Source organism: Lepisma saccharinum, chromosome 1, assembly GCF_977018435.1.
Source record: "Lepisma saccharinum chromosome 1, izLepSacc3.1, whole genome shotgun sequence".
Classification (NCBI taxonomy): Eukaryota; Metazoa; Arthropoda; class Insecta; order Zygentoma; family Lepismatidae; genus Lepisma; species Lepisma saccharinum.
The window spans coordinates 161,188,588-161,202,226 of NC_139229.1; the positions used below are offsets into that span (position 1 = coordinate 161,188,588).

Below are 13,639 nucleotides of genomic sequence, written 5' to 3' on the forward strand. Positions count from 1 at the left end.
ACAATGGACACTGCTTCATCCTTACTTGTTTTATACATCCCAATGTGAAACATGCCAAATTAATGAACTTTCTCCCCATTATTTTGTTTTTAGTTGTTCCCTAAAGCAATATTAGATTGGCAGCTACCGGTATTATTTTATCTCAATTCCATTCAGTTCCATTCTGAGCTGATTTTTGCATAATGTGTGCAATCTTCCCTTGCCAACTGCCTTTGGGGTACCATAGTAAGTTCTTTTGACGTGGTTTATGTGGGAAATTTTGCTTTGGTTTTTCTTGTTCCAGTTTTCTTGTCATTGAGAATGTTTTCACGTATATGAATCTCCTTGTGACAGGTTAAATTGTCCCTTCACCCATATGTCCACTTCTTCTTCGACTATTTGCGGAAGTCATAATTTTCGTGTTTTTTTTTTCTTTTTCAAATGTTAACCATCATCTTATAATTTTTCCATGCCTCGCATATATTTCCTTCCACATGTCTTTATGAACTTCTGCGAATATTCCTGTGCCAAATTCTTTCAAAATTTCCCTCCGCCTGAGTAAATTTTCCCTCACGTACCATCACTGCGAAACGAGTTCTGAAAATGTAGCTTCCTCCATCACGTGATTCGATTTTTGGACAGGTGCCATTCGGGGATGCGAGCAGGGTTGCTTTTGTTCAGAGGTATTTGTCTGTGTCACAGCGTCCGGCGGGCGGCTCGCGACAGTCACGTGACCCAACACGCTTCTCCTTGCGAGGCCGAACCCCGGAAAGACGATCGTTTTATTGGTTTCCCCTGCACGTCACATTGTCCTCGGCGGCCACAGCCTTCCCTTCCCCAATCTCAGTATTGCCACTTCAGCCTAACAACAGGGTCTATGCAGCTGAACGGAGAATAAATCGAAAATAAGACCAAATACCACAACACGAAAGAAACAGAAAGAAGCAGCAGCGCACCGTAATCACTAACCAGTGATAGCGCGAAAGGGGGCAGAGGAAGACGCCTCCCACACGGTTGACTAGTCCGCTCCCTCTCAGTAAACAAGAAAAAGTAGGAAAATATTATATTTTTAATGGTATTTAAGTGAATGTGACAGACCCCCGTAATATTTTGGTCGCCGTCACAGGTCGAAATAAATGCGTAAATAGTACTTAGAAGAAAGTTTTTTGTAAGGAAAAATCGTCACGATTAGCCAAAAGTCGCAGAACCAGCGATTCGAACTAACAAAACTACAAATTCTAATACATATAGAGCAAGAAGTTATTTTATAGAGTTAGAAAGTATGTAAAAAGAAGAATACGAACCGAACAGATGCTGTGACGCTTAGTAAGAGTGAAAAATAATCCAAAACGGAATGGAGAGAATTAAAATCTGATTCGAAATAAAGTCGACAGTATTTCAGAAAACTGAAATTTAGCCGCTCGGTGTCGTCTTGATCTCGAAGGGTAAGTCTCCTTTTCGACTCGAGTCTCGAAATTAGTATGAAAGCTATATATGCAGCTTTTCTTCGCACACAGCGTATGGAATTAAATAAGGCAAATACTTTTCTTGAAGTGCTTTCGTTTGCATCATTTCGATTCCACGAGCCCTCGAAAAAAAAAAAAATGGGACTTTATCCGAATGTACGCACCACAGGTTTACAAGTGCAATTACTATAAACGAAATATACGACGTACTATCTATAAAATAATCAGGTAGATATCGGCTTGACATGTTTGAAGAAGTCACAAAAATAAAGTAAATTTGGTTAAGCTAAATTTTACATGCCGTTGGACACCAAGTCCCGGTCTTGACAAGTCTCGAAACGTGGTCTCTGTCTCGTATCGTTTCCATCCCTACCTGGAAGCAATTAAATGCGAAAGAAATACTGAACGCCGGATTAAGGAAGTAATAAACACGAAATTAATTTATGATCAACACCGGGATAAGCTAAAAAATATATCAGTTTTTTTCATCTGTCACAGAACTAAATTCTGTGAAACAATAGCCCCTTTTTGGTCAAGGTCTTCTAAGTTGCTTTACATTTGGTGATGTGTTTCTAGCGCATCCAGCCCCATCTCCGCTGTCACCTGGCGTTCACACGATGCTAGGCCAGTACCGAAATATTGGTGCTACCACCTGGCAAAGAACCCGGAACTGCTGCCACAAAACTCTAAACCATTCTAACAGACGGGAGCTTACAGATATTCTCCTAAGTGCATTAATTTGCAAGCACTGAAATGTTTTTTTTTTTATTTCATGGAATGTCTAGAATCAAGTTGTACAACCTTGCCTTAGTAAATAATAATAATAATAAAAGTAACAATATATTGTGTTATGGTCCGTTTAAATCCAATTTATGCGCAGAGACGATAATTGTTTTTTAACAAGAGTTTAAAATATCCTCACTGGAGATGGAATCCAAGAATTTTTGTTTCAAACGCTACAAAATTGTCTCAGTAATGTGATTTTTATTTATTATCAAAATAACCCGTTTCACTTTCGCACCTTCATGATGACGTGGTGCTTGCCACATACATACTCATCAATAGGGCTAAGATTTTCATGACTTAGCATATTTCTTTGGTGAGGGTGATGTGTTTCCTAAATATATAGAAATTCATATTATGAAGAAACTAATTACATTAAGGTGCTTTTTAAGGGCATATTTTGGCATATTTGGCCATTTCTGAATGATAGAGCATATTTTGATGGATTTTCGGTCATATTCAGCTTATTTTCGCTTTTTCAAGAAATACACAGTCATTTTCGAAGTGGTTTCGTTCTTAGTCCCATGTTCAGTCGTTTTTTTTTGTTTTTTTTTTTGGACTGTAGCAAAATCTTTTTCATTTTTATTTGAAAATTTACAGAAAGTATTCATTGTGCATTGCAACTCAGGGCCCAAAAAGTGAACTAAAAAAGTACGTATGTGAAAATATCTCAGCATTTAGATATTGATGCTTGAAACAGTCCTGTTATAAGGGCATAATTTTCAAATTATAGTGCATATTTTGTACAATTTTAGGTCATAAGAGCATATTTTATTTTGCATATTTTGGTGATTTTTAGGTCCTACTCATCAACGTATCTAGAGTTTGATTACCAATGCGAAATATTTAGAATAGTTCGATATAAGTTATATTCGATCTTTCCGATCACTCAACGTGGATTTGAAATAACACTTTACATGAACCTACTGGAAGGACGTTGACAATACGATAAGAAGCCGGAAGACGTTAGCAAGTAAAACAGTGGTTGAATTCCTTTACCGCCCAGATCGTCAATGAAACAATTCGTTTCCGTTCAATTAGCATTTTTTTGTACATTTTGAACGTAATTTAGTCATGAGGTTAGCAACACTTACTCCCCCCACCCCGAGTGCTTTTGAGATTTGGCAACACCCTACCGCTACATTCCTGTGAGTATCTGGTATAAGAAAGCGGCTCGTTACAGGAGGGGAGGGTACCGGACGTGCCGAACCGGGCAACTTTGGTGACAGCCGCTCGCTTTCAGTGCTGGTGACAGCGTTGCCAGGTTCATAAATTATTACTAGATTTCCTGATTTTTTTTTGTATCACATCCTTCCTGCTGTGGTGGTCGAGTGGAAAAAAAAACCTGAGAAAGAGTGAAAATCGTGCCAGAATTCGAGTGAATTTTCCATGATAATTAAGCAGAAAAGAACAGCAACGTTACATGTAAAACATAACGGTTGGCTGTCTTAATCAAAATGCCAAGTGAAAAATGTACATGATCATAAAAAACGAAGAACATTTTTGTATAAAAAATGTAATGGAATAGAATGATAAATTATAATACATAATAGAAGATGGAAAACACATTTATGTGTAAAAAAAAAAACTGACCTCAGGGTACACAGACTGTTGAGATCTCAGACACGTGGAAGCGATGTGATCAGCACCAGTACCCCTGTATGAGAGACTGGGAAGCTCCAGAGCACTTATGGGTAAACGGAAATATTCCCACCCGAGCGAATCGAACCCGGGTCTCTCGTAGAAAGTCAGATACCCTACTGTCTGAACCAAGTTTTATAATTTCTCGTATGGGGCTCTTAATTAGAGAATTCTTGACATAATGTATTGCATTTAGTTTCTTTTGCGTCGCTTTCCCACCTGTTCGGGTTAATAGGGATGATGTGAATGAGTAATGATGAGATGGAAGAAAAACACCCGTGCCCTGGTGGGATTCAAACCAGAGTGCTCTTGAGGTTGTTCATGTTTACATTTCAACGTTTTTGTACTTACCATAAATCGTGTACCTGCTACATATGCGGTAAAACATTGACCCTTTGCTCTGCCTGTGTACCCGTGGTAGTGAAATATACTTATAAAGGGGACACTTCATCTAAAGCTTATTGTAAACATAGGAGTAACTTGATCCCCTTGCCCCCCCCCCCCCCCAATTTTCAGATTTGTTAAAATCTACAAGTTAAGAATACTTTTATCAACATCCTGAGACCTGAGGAGCTAAGTAATAAATAATAATATTTGTGATTTAGCATGTAACAGTTATTTAACAAATAGTTCTGGACGCTATTTTTATGTGATAAAAACGTTTTGACTCCCCCCCCCCAAAGTTAAGTTCGTACCTGCCCCCCAAAGTTAAGTCCCAAGCTACGCCCATGATTGTAACGCACACACACACAGGGTGTCCACTAATATCTCCCGGGGTTGTAAACGGGCATGGAATCCTTATCGGTGGCCGGGTGCACGTGTCTCCAGAAAGAGTGACTCACAAACATTCTATGTATATTACATCCTTTTTGCCACATAGCAGATATCAAGGCGATATTTCCACTCACGTCACACAAAGCACCTCAGGATCGCTCAACATTGTAGCTAGCTATTTCTGAGTAGACATCCACTGGACGCACTTGCTACCTGGTGAGAGGGAGCAACGGTTACTTTCTTCACCCAACATAAAATCCTATCTCTACCTGCGGTCAATATATTCATCTGCTAGTTACAAGTTCGCACGCAGGATGCACGTGCAGTATAATTTTGAATTTAAAATGGACAAATGGATACCTTCTATAGTCATCATTCATCAGCATCACTGGTGGGGGGATAAGGATCTTAATCTATAAACCTCCCTCCCCCCATAAACATATGTATAAATTATACGATATACATATTTATAATATTAAAAATAAAAATAAATTACTAAATTAAAAATATATTAGTATTAATTACATATAAAAAAAACTAGCTTGTGTATCACTTCACTTAAATACAGTGATACAATGCTACCCCGTTCGTTATACCAGTAAAATGCTCCGCGGCTAAAAAGGATTATGATCTTCGCGAGAAAGTAATGACAGTATTGTCAGGCAGGGAAATGTATGTCTCCACGATATTTATCGTGTTGGCGATATATGTATATCGTTACCACGTTATGAGTGCTAGCCAAGACCGTGATTCAGGCAAGGGAATCACTCTAACGTGGAGTGTTTTAATTTATTTTGGTTCTCGTACAGCCTCAGCCAGAACGACGAATATCTGATTTTCCGCATAGGTCACTACAACTCAAGTTTTTAGCGTTCGCAGATAAACCTTAGTTTACCTCGCATGTCTGTGGGTCTTGTCCAGTCTTACGGCGGGCGCCCTACATGCTGGCAAGCGAAGTGGGGAAGCGACCAATCCAATGCGATATGAAACTCAGCAGCGTGTAGAACGAGGTGCGCGCAGCGCTTCTTCTCGACGTCGTAACTCTGTGCCACCGTTTTGCATGATTGGTCTGCTGCGTATTCCCCGCTCCCCATTTTCCTTGCCAGCATGAGGGCCGGTTAGTTCATTAAACTCTCCAGCCTAAATATTGCGTATTTTGTGGAAGCAGGAAAATTTTCTTAAAAAGTCCTTGCCTTGACTCACCCAACAGCTCGTTAGTTGCCGAGTCTTGCCCCTAGTTGACCGCTTCCTGGAGATGAGGCCTGCTCGAGAAAGGGTTCTTAAGCCGCCCACCGTAAGATTAGACAAGAGTTATAGCCAGAACGACGAATTCCAGGTCACTAATCAACAAATTTTGCAAACTTTATATGAAATAACATTGTGACAATGGAATGAACATTTTTGGAAAATTATTTGGTTGTAATGGAAAATGATCACAAGACTACTTTGATTTTGCAACATAGGTAATTACCATTATGTTTTGTACAATATATTTACATACTAATTATTGCGTTTCCATTTTTTTTCTCGCCCTGCTAACGTACGTAAGTACGAAGTACAGATCTTACGTCCTTTTTTACATCCAAATGTGACGAACCGAACTTGTTATTACATGAAATACCTCTGTTTTTGACGGGAAATGCAGCACGGATTAGCGGACGATACTCGTATATATATCGTGGAGGCGATATGTATCGTGGGACGATATATATCACCGATATCACGATACGAAAAAATATCGTATCGTATCGTCTGTGACGATATATCGCGATATCTATTTTCCGATATCGTCCATCCCTAGATAACACTGTCTCTGGCTGACATACAGGGTGGCCCAAAAAAAGGTAACCGAACACATAAGGTAACGGTTCTACATTCCAGTCACCTTCTTTGGGCCACCCTGTAGAAGCTACTTGATATACATTTCTGCCCATTAAAGTAGGTTATTTTCGTGCCTCCAGTATTTTTCATAGCCAATTAGAATTTGAAACTGCACGTTTCATATTTTCTTGTCGCTGATAGGGAGAGCGCAAACCAACTGACAACTGCAGATCAAAGTTGGGAAAGACAGTCAACGAATGTGATTTGGTTTATTTTACTTCGATTTTCTGCCGCTAATCGCGAAGATGAGGATGAATGATGATGTGATTAATTTGATGAAAGGACACTCACAGGAAAGAACATCCATGCCCAGGTCGGGGATTCGAAGGCGGGACATCTGCCGTCGTAGCGCGCTCTGCTAATCACTCCGCCACGGAGATCGGTTAGGTAATCAACGAAAATAACGTGTTACAAGATAACTTTCCTTAAGAAGCAAGGGGTGACCTTTACTTTACCCATTACTATGTCACATGAAATCTATTGGACACCCCTAACAAACAGCCGTGTATGTACGTATATTCACATCATTATCAGTCACCATGCTAGTGGTTTTGGCGCGAAGTAAAATTTCTTAGTAGAAAATCATACATTGTTCTGTGGAATGAAGAGAGCAGTTTTTAATTTAGCAGAGGAACGTAATTACTTTTTCTGGGTAACACGCTACTAGGCTAATAAAGTTACCGATATAATTTCAGTAACGTGATGTAACGCGTTGGTCTTCCGCGTATCTCAATGTTAAACGCTCTTACCTTTAGCACCAAGTGTTCCGGGTTCGATTGCAGGAACCACAAAATTCCAGTGTTGACGCATCACGAGGACAATTGTTGTAGCTGATACCGCTGTAGAAAGCCCAATAACGGCGGCAATGGAAAACGTAGACCCAACCCTCAGGTTTTTCAATTCATCGCCGTTACAATATATACTGTGTAATCGAACGATATGGACGGTACACAGTGCCAAAGGAGATCATAAATATCGCAGATAACACAATACGAAGAAATATATCACCAAACTTCCGGTATCACTCATCCATAGTCATGACTTTTCAGGAATTCGACGTGGCAACACTGTGTGCAGAACTCTGGAAGACAAATTTACCTTCGCCCATGGAATCTTTGACGATTTGACTTCCATACGGGTTGTTTATCGTGTGCAACGATATTGACTGCGTATGAATGAAGGAAAGCATTAATTGCATGGTTTCTTGACCTTGCCATGGTAATAGTGTATCCTAGGTCTAGTGGCAGAAATAAAAACATATGAAAGTCTAACGCCGCGTGTGCATACCTGTTGCTTGTATCGGGGAGATTTGACTGTAATAAGTATCAACATCACGCCGGACACTCGTGTTTTACCAGAAAATCGCTTCAATGTTATCTCCTTGCAGGTAGGCTACCCGACAACACGCAGCGGATTTGCACGTTACATAACATTGATTTATTGTACTGGTTGGAAGTGCAGTACATCATTATCTTCCATGTTTATGTCAGTATTCGAGGGGAAGTGCTAAGATAACCAGTACTCCCTCTGTCCCATAATTATTGTCCGGTACACTTTAATTTGTTGTCCCATAATACTTGTCCGATATTCAAACTGTGACATTGGTGTATACAGAAGAAGAAAATGGAACACGGGAATGAGTCATACAACGTTATTACTCAAGGATCAGTACAAATTGGCCGATCAAGTATCCAAAAGAACATAAATAAAAAGTTACCATTTTGGCATACCTGACTATAATTATAAGACAAAGGGTGTATTTTATAGGAACCATTAGGGAAGCATCCTTACTGGCAACGGCGTACTTAGGTGGGGGAAGGGGCATGTGGGACGCGTTTCCCCAATAATCCAGAAAATGCAGAATGTGCGTACAATATTGAGTAGAATATACTATGTTGGTTTTTAGTTTGAGTTTTTGTTTTAAGCCCAGTTTATGCACAGAAAGGCTAATCGGGACTAAACCTACAGCCAGGACCGTAGCCAGCATTTTATTTCGGGGGGGGGCTCATCCCTTAACAGCAGAGGCGTCGCCAGAAATATTTGTAGAGAGGGGCAGGCCATTAATAAAACTTGATTAGTAGAAATGTTGAGTTGAGTTGGTGTTTTAAGTCCATTTTATGCACAGTAAGGCGAATCGGGACTGGACCTACAGTTTAAAGTGGGATCCGAACCACTTGTGCCTCCACCGGGTATCGAACCCGGGACCTCTTTGATTACAAGGCGACGACGCTACCACTGCGCCATCGTGGGGCCCAATTATTAGTAGAAATAATAATAACAATAATAATTATTACCACGGTTATAATTTTCATTTTTTACAATAATAACTATTATAAGTTATTAAAAATAATTGTTACTATTATTATAATTACATAAATGGAGGGACTTTGATATTCGATCCACCGTATGAGTGACATTATTTTTCTTACATTTTGTACAGTTAGTGTACTGAAATTCATAGCTATTGTATTTTGTTATAAACTTTTACACATTACGTTCAAAAAAAGACTAAAAGTTAGGGGCAAATTTTACTCATAAAGTTTATATTGTGACCTCTCACAAAGGAAACTATACATTTTGGGAGCTGTGGATCCATTTATTCTTTGGATTAAATGGTAGAATATAAAAATATAAGCTGGTTGCTCTATTATACACTAAATTTTTTTTGATCTCATATGTTTAATCGTGCTAAGGAAGTAAAATTAATTACCAATATACATTATTCAAATTAGATATTTGTAGCATTTCGGGGGCTTCAGCCCGCTCAACCCTCCCCCTGATACTTGCCTGCCTACAGCTTAAAGTGGAATCTGAACCACTATGTGCCTCCACAGCGTATCGAACAAGTATTATATTGGTGTATTATACAGCAACCCCGGTAACACAAAGGTAGCGACGCTTATGCTTACTAGACCACAAAATACTGAAGTGACAGCAAATATATTGGGTATTATTAAGGCGCTTTATTTATCATCAACCGAACGCCTCTTAGTGGTCGTGGCATGACAACTCTCCCGTGAAGGATTTATTTATAGGGGGTGTTCATCGGGGTCAAGACCCTCCTCTCGAAAGAGTTGCGAATTCATGAATTAAGTAGATAAAAATTTAAAATGCTGTTTGTTGTATTCGTTACCGTGCGTGGACTGTGTACTGTTTTATAGGTTCATCACGACCATGAGGATGAATGATGAATAGGTGAAGGAATACACACAGTGGAACATGTGCACCTGGTGAGGTACAAATACAAAACATTTGGCATAAATTGTGGGTCATTGCAGTTAAAGACTCGATTGGGTTGAGTCCCAGTTTGTCAGCTGTCAGTAACATCATTTTAGAAAGCCGGTAAACTTTTTGGATTTTCTTTATATCCCGATAGTGTGCTAACACACTTTTGTTTTATAATTTCATAAATTTATTATTATTATGATCAGCAGCAATGGCGGACCCACGAATGTCACTTGGAAGGGTAGATTTTCGGCCAGAAATCTATTCCAACCAACATGTACATTTTTTTAAATATATATATAACATATAAGCAATATGTGGTCCTACACACAAAAAACTAGTTGGCCTTAGCGGTGTAGGGATTAACCCAACGCATTGCGAAAATAGGGATCCAGAGTTAGTAACGGATATTTATTTTTATCCCCCATCATTATCACAGTTTTTTCCGTTGTCGCGCTAAACCCTAACGATATTAATATACGATGTGAAATGGGAAGACAATGATTGTTATTGATTTGGCGTTTTAAGTCCACTTTATGCACAGTAAGGCTAATCGGGATTGGACCTACAGTTTAAAGTGGGATCCGAACCACTGTGCCAAGTGCCTTCCACCAGGTATCGAAGCCGGGACGACAATGAAACAAGATCCTTTTGTATAGAATCATGTCGTTCTTTTTATGTCAGGTAAATGTAAAAACATACGATCGTTCCTTTTGTTTTTTACTTAATTTGATTTGAAATGTTGAGAACACCAGGAAGGCCTCAATACAGAATTAAGAACAAATAAATGAACATTCAGAATTGCAAGACATAAAATACAAGGATAATGTCTTGCTCTAATCAAATAATCGATACACATACAATACTACGGTACAAATAATGAAGCGCACATTCTAATAAATAGAATGTGTAAAAACAACCTTCACGTAAAAATCTGGTCTGGGCAATTTGAAGCGGTGATTTTGGTAGTCTCCTTTACATGGCCCTCCCTGTGGGTTCACACCTAATACAAGCGTGTATTCTACATGATACATGATTAACCTGTACACGCACAAAGCGCCCCTCCACAATATAACCCTGCATACTTATTTATACTTCCCAGGACTGCCAATTTATGAGCACCACTAAAATGATCGAAAGTGATATATGAATCTCCACCTAAAGGGACATCGCGACGATGAGGATAAATAATTAACTGACGCGATAAGTGGCAGGACAGAAGCAGATATCCAGGCTTCGAATCTATTGACTTCGAAGTTCTTGTTAACCACCCTGCCCCAGATGCATTGTCATACCTCAGGATATACAGCTTGGAAAAGCGTGACAAAACTTGCAAAATCAGAGCTACATTTTTGTTCAACTTTTATCAGTCATCAACTACATGTGATTTACCAATGTAGTAATTTCATTTCTTCGTAAACGTTTTTAAGCTAATATCTTGTTATAATAGAATGCTTCTAAGAAGATTTAGCAACAGTTATTTTATTTGTTGTCAAATAACCACTACTTAAAGCAGGAATCATTGTCCTTCTTGGAAAGACATCTGTACACTAGAAAAGCTGGAGCATTGGTTGATTATATTTTCTCGTCTCTAAAATAAGAAATAAGAAAAAGAATTTCACTCTCAACATCTGTCTTCCTATTTGAAGATTTCTCATTGGTACTGATATCAATTCTTTTAAACGGGATATAGTCTTCTCACCATTAATTCCAAATATCACTTCACCATTTTGAAACACACCTCTTTCTGCAGAATGAACGGAATACCCATAATGTTTACTTCCTACTGCGAAAATATGGTACTAACAGTGAACGGGTGGCAACACTGTTTTTCCGAAGTGGCGGCGGACGGAGCCGATATCAGCCGACTGACCAGATGTAAAATCTACACGGCATTCAGGGATTTTTCCAGTACACGCGGGAACGTTTGTGACATTAGCCGAACGAGACTTTTTTTGGAACTCCGAAGCGAGTTCCCCGCGACTTTTCGGAAACGGAACGTCTTTGTGGGAAACACTGGAATCGAATCCCGAAGTTCTGTGACGCGACACGCCGGTAATTCCGTACAGCTGATCGGGTGCCGAGAGCAGGTCAAACTAGCGTTTACATGTGCGGTTGTGTTTTTATTACAAGTGCGCGCTGTGCAGGATTTCCGTCGTCGTATTGTGACGTAAGGAGAGAGTGAACTTATTGAAACGACTTAGGAAGTGTTTAGGATACAGAAGGGCACAAGGCGGTGCGTGGCCGGCGTTTAGGAATTCTTTGCCACGGGTAAGTAAGTTAACTGTACGGATAGCGGAAGCTGGCAGTGTTAAGGTCCATATATGGTAAATTCAGCAGAGTTGGCAGGAAGGGGGCCTGATAAGGTTCGGCTGGATCTTAGGACGTCTCAGAAAGTACTTCTCGTTTCGAAAATATGTCGATGCCAAAAATTTTGAAAAATACATATGTTTGGAAACCTTTCTGTGACGTTAAAAAAAAAAAAATTCGAGAAGATTCAATGCGCTGTTCACGGAAATCTGCAATATATTAGCGGGGACTACGTCACGATTAACAGATACTTAGTTTTCAATCTTGGAATGTAAGAATTTTTTTTATAGGGTATGAAAGAGTGTATTTAGCGCTAAAGTAGGGATCTCGAGGGTGACGACATTGGGAAGTTGCGGTCGGCCTCTGTACTTGAAAGGGTAACGCAACGCCCTAGAAAACCAAGGGCCATAGGTTCGACTTCGAATCCTTTCGAATGCATATGATCGTCTTTGCCATGTTATCGTTTTCATCAGTTCTGATATTCATTGCCATTGTCGCTATTAACTTAAGTGATAGGGAAGTGACCTAAAGTAACCACTGTAGAAACCGAAATAGGAGTAAACCACTGGCGAGACGAGTAAGCTTATTTGCTGCTGTAAAAAGTATAAACCGTAGGACATTCATTTGAAAATTATTCCGAGCTATCTATGAGAATGTCTAACAAGACATAGTTATTCCAAATTTGGAATCCCATCGTCAGTTCTAACAATGGTTTGACATTGATTTCTTTTTTAAAAGTAACAAATCATCATAAATAAACAGTTAATTCAATTTTGAAGTGGGCATTAACGCAGTACATGCAAAATAAACTGTGTAAATCAACATTTTAATAATGTCCACGATGTAGATAGTGTTGTAAACTCGACGTTCACAGAACTCTATAGTGTACTGGTTAACGTGATGTGGGGGTTCTGGGTTCGATTCTCTGGTCGATTTAATCAATTCCTAAGACATTCGTCATTGGGATTTACCCAAAGAATAAAAAAAGCAACAGGTTTTAACTAAAATATAAGATTCTTAAACTGGAGAACTGACTGCCTCTCTTGTTTACACACATGAAAAAATGCCACTGATACAGTTCATGACATGTTTGCAGTCTTTATTAGGTTTCTAGACAGTTTTGCGCGTTGACTGAGGTAAAATGCATTTATTTTTTAAAATTCGTTGTTTGATTTGACCTAGTCATGATAAATTCAAAGACCTGAGAGCTGTTTATGACCCATGATAATTCAAGAACTATACGTCTGTTGCCCAATATGAGATAAGGAATGAACATTTTATAGCAATTATACAAACTTCACTCTGTCGGTAATGAATTAAATGAGTGAGATGTAAACGTGTCCAAGAACGGGGTTGAATTTCGCGAAGTTAATTCACATTTGTAGTACAAATTATGAATCACTCTTTGACACATCTTTATGTCCCTGCACCAATGGCATATTAACGACCATCTCTCGTGAGGTGCGGGATATTTTTTTCTATCGTCATGTAGCTTCATCATATTGTTAGTTTTAGACGTCCTTTGCGGGGAGGGGGGGTGATTAACTAATTTTAGACGTCGAGGGTTATGGTGTAATTTA

General features: G+C 39.2%; 1 protein-coding gene across 3 annotated transcripts in view; it reads left to right on the forward strand.

The window, feature by feature from the left end:
* The window catches only part of LOC146003239 (uncharacterized), a 121,060-nt gene that overhangs the window by 41,655 nt on the left and 65,766 nt on the right, over positions 1-13,639 (forward strand). The window contains exon 1 of one of the 3 annotated variants that reach the window (XM_083141427.1): positions 11,672-12,020. The exons of the other annotated variants lie outside the window; for them this stretch is intronic. The gene's annotated coding sequence lies outside the window, so the exon portion shown is untranslated. Of the gene's footprint in view, positions 1-11,671; positions 12,021-13,639 lie in introns of those variants that run through there. 3 annotated transcript variants of the gene reach the window in all.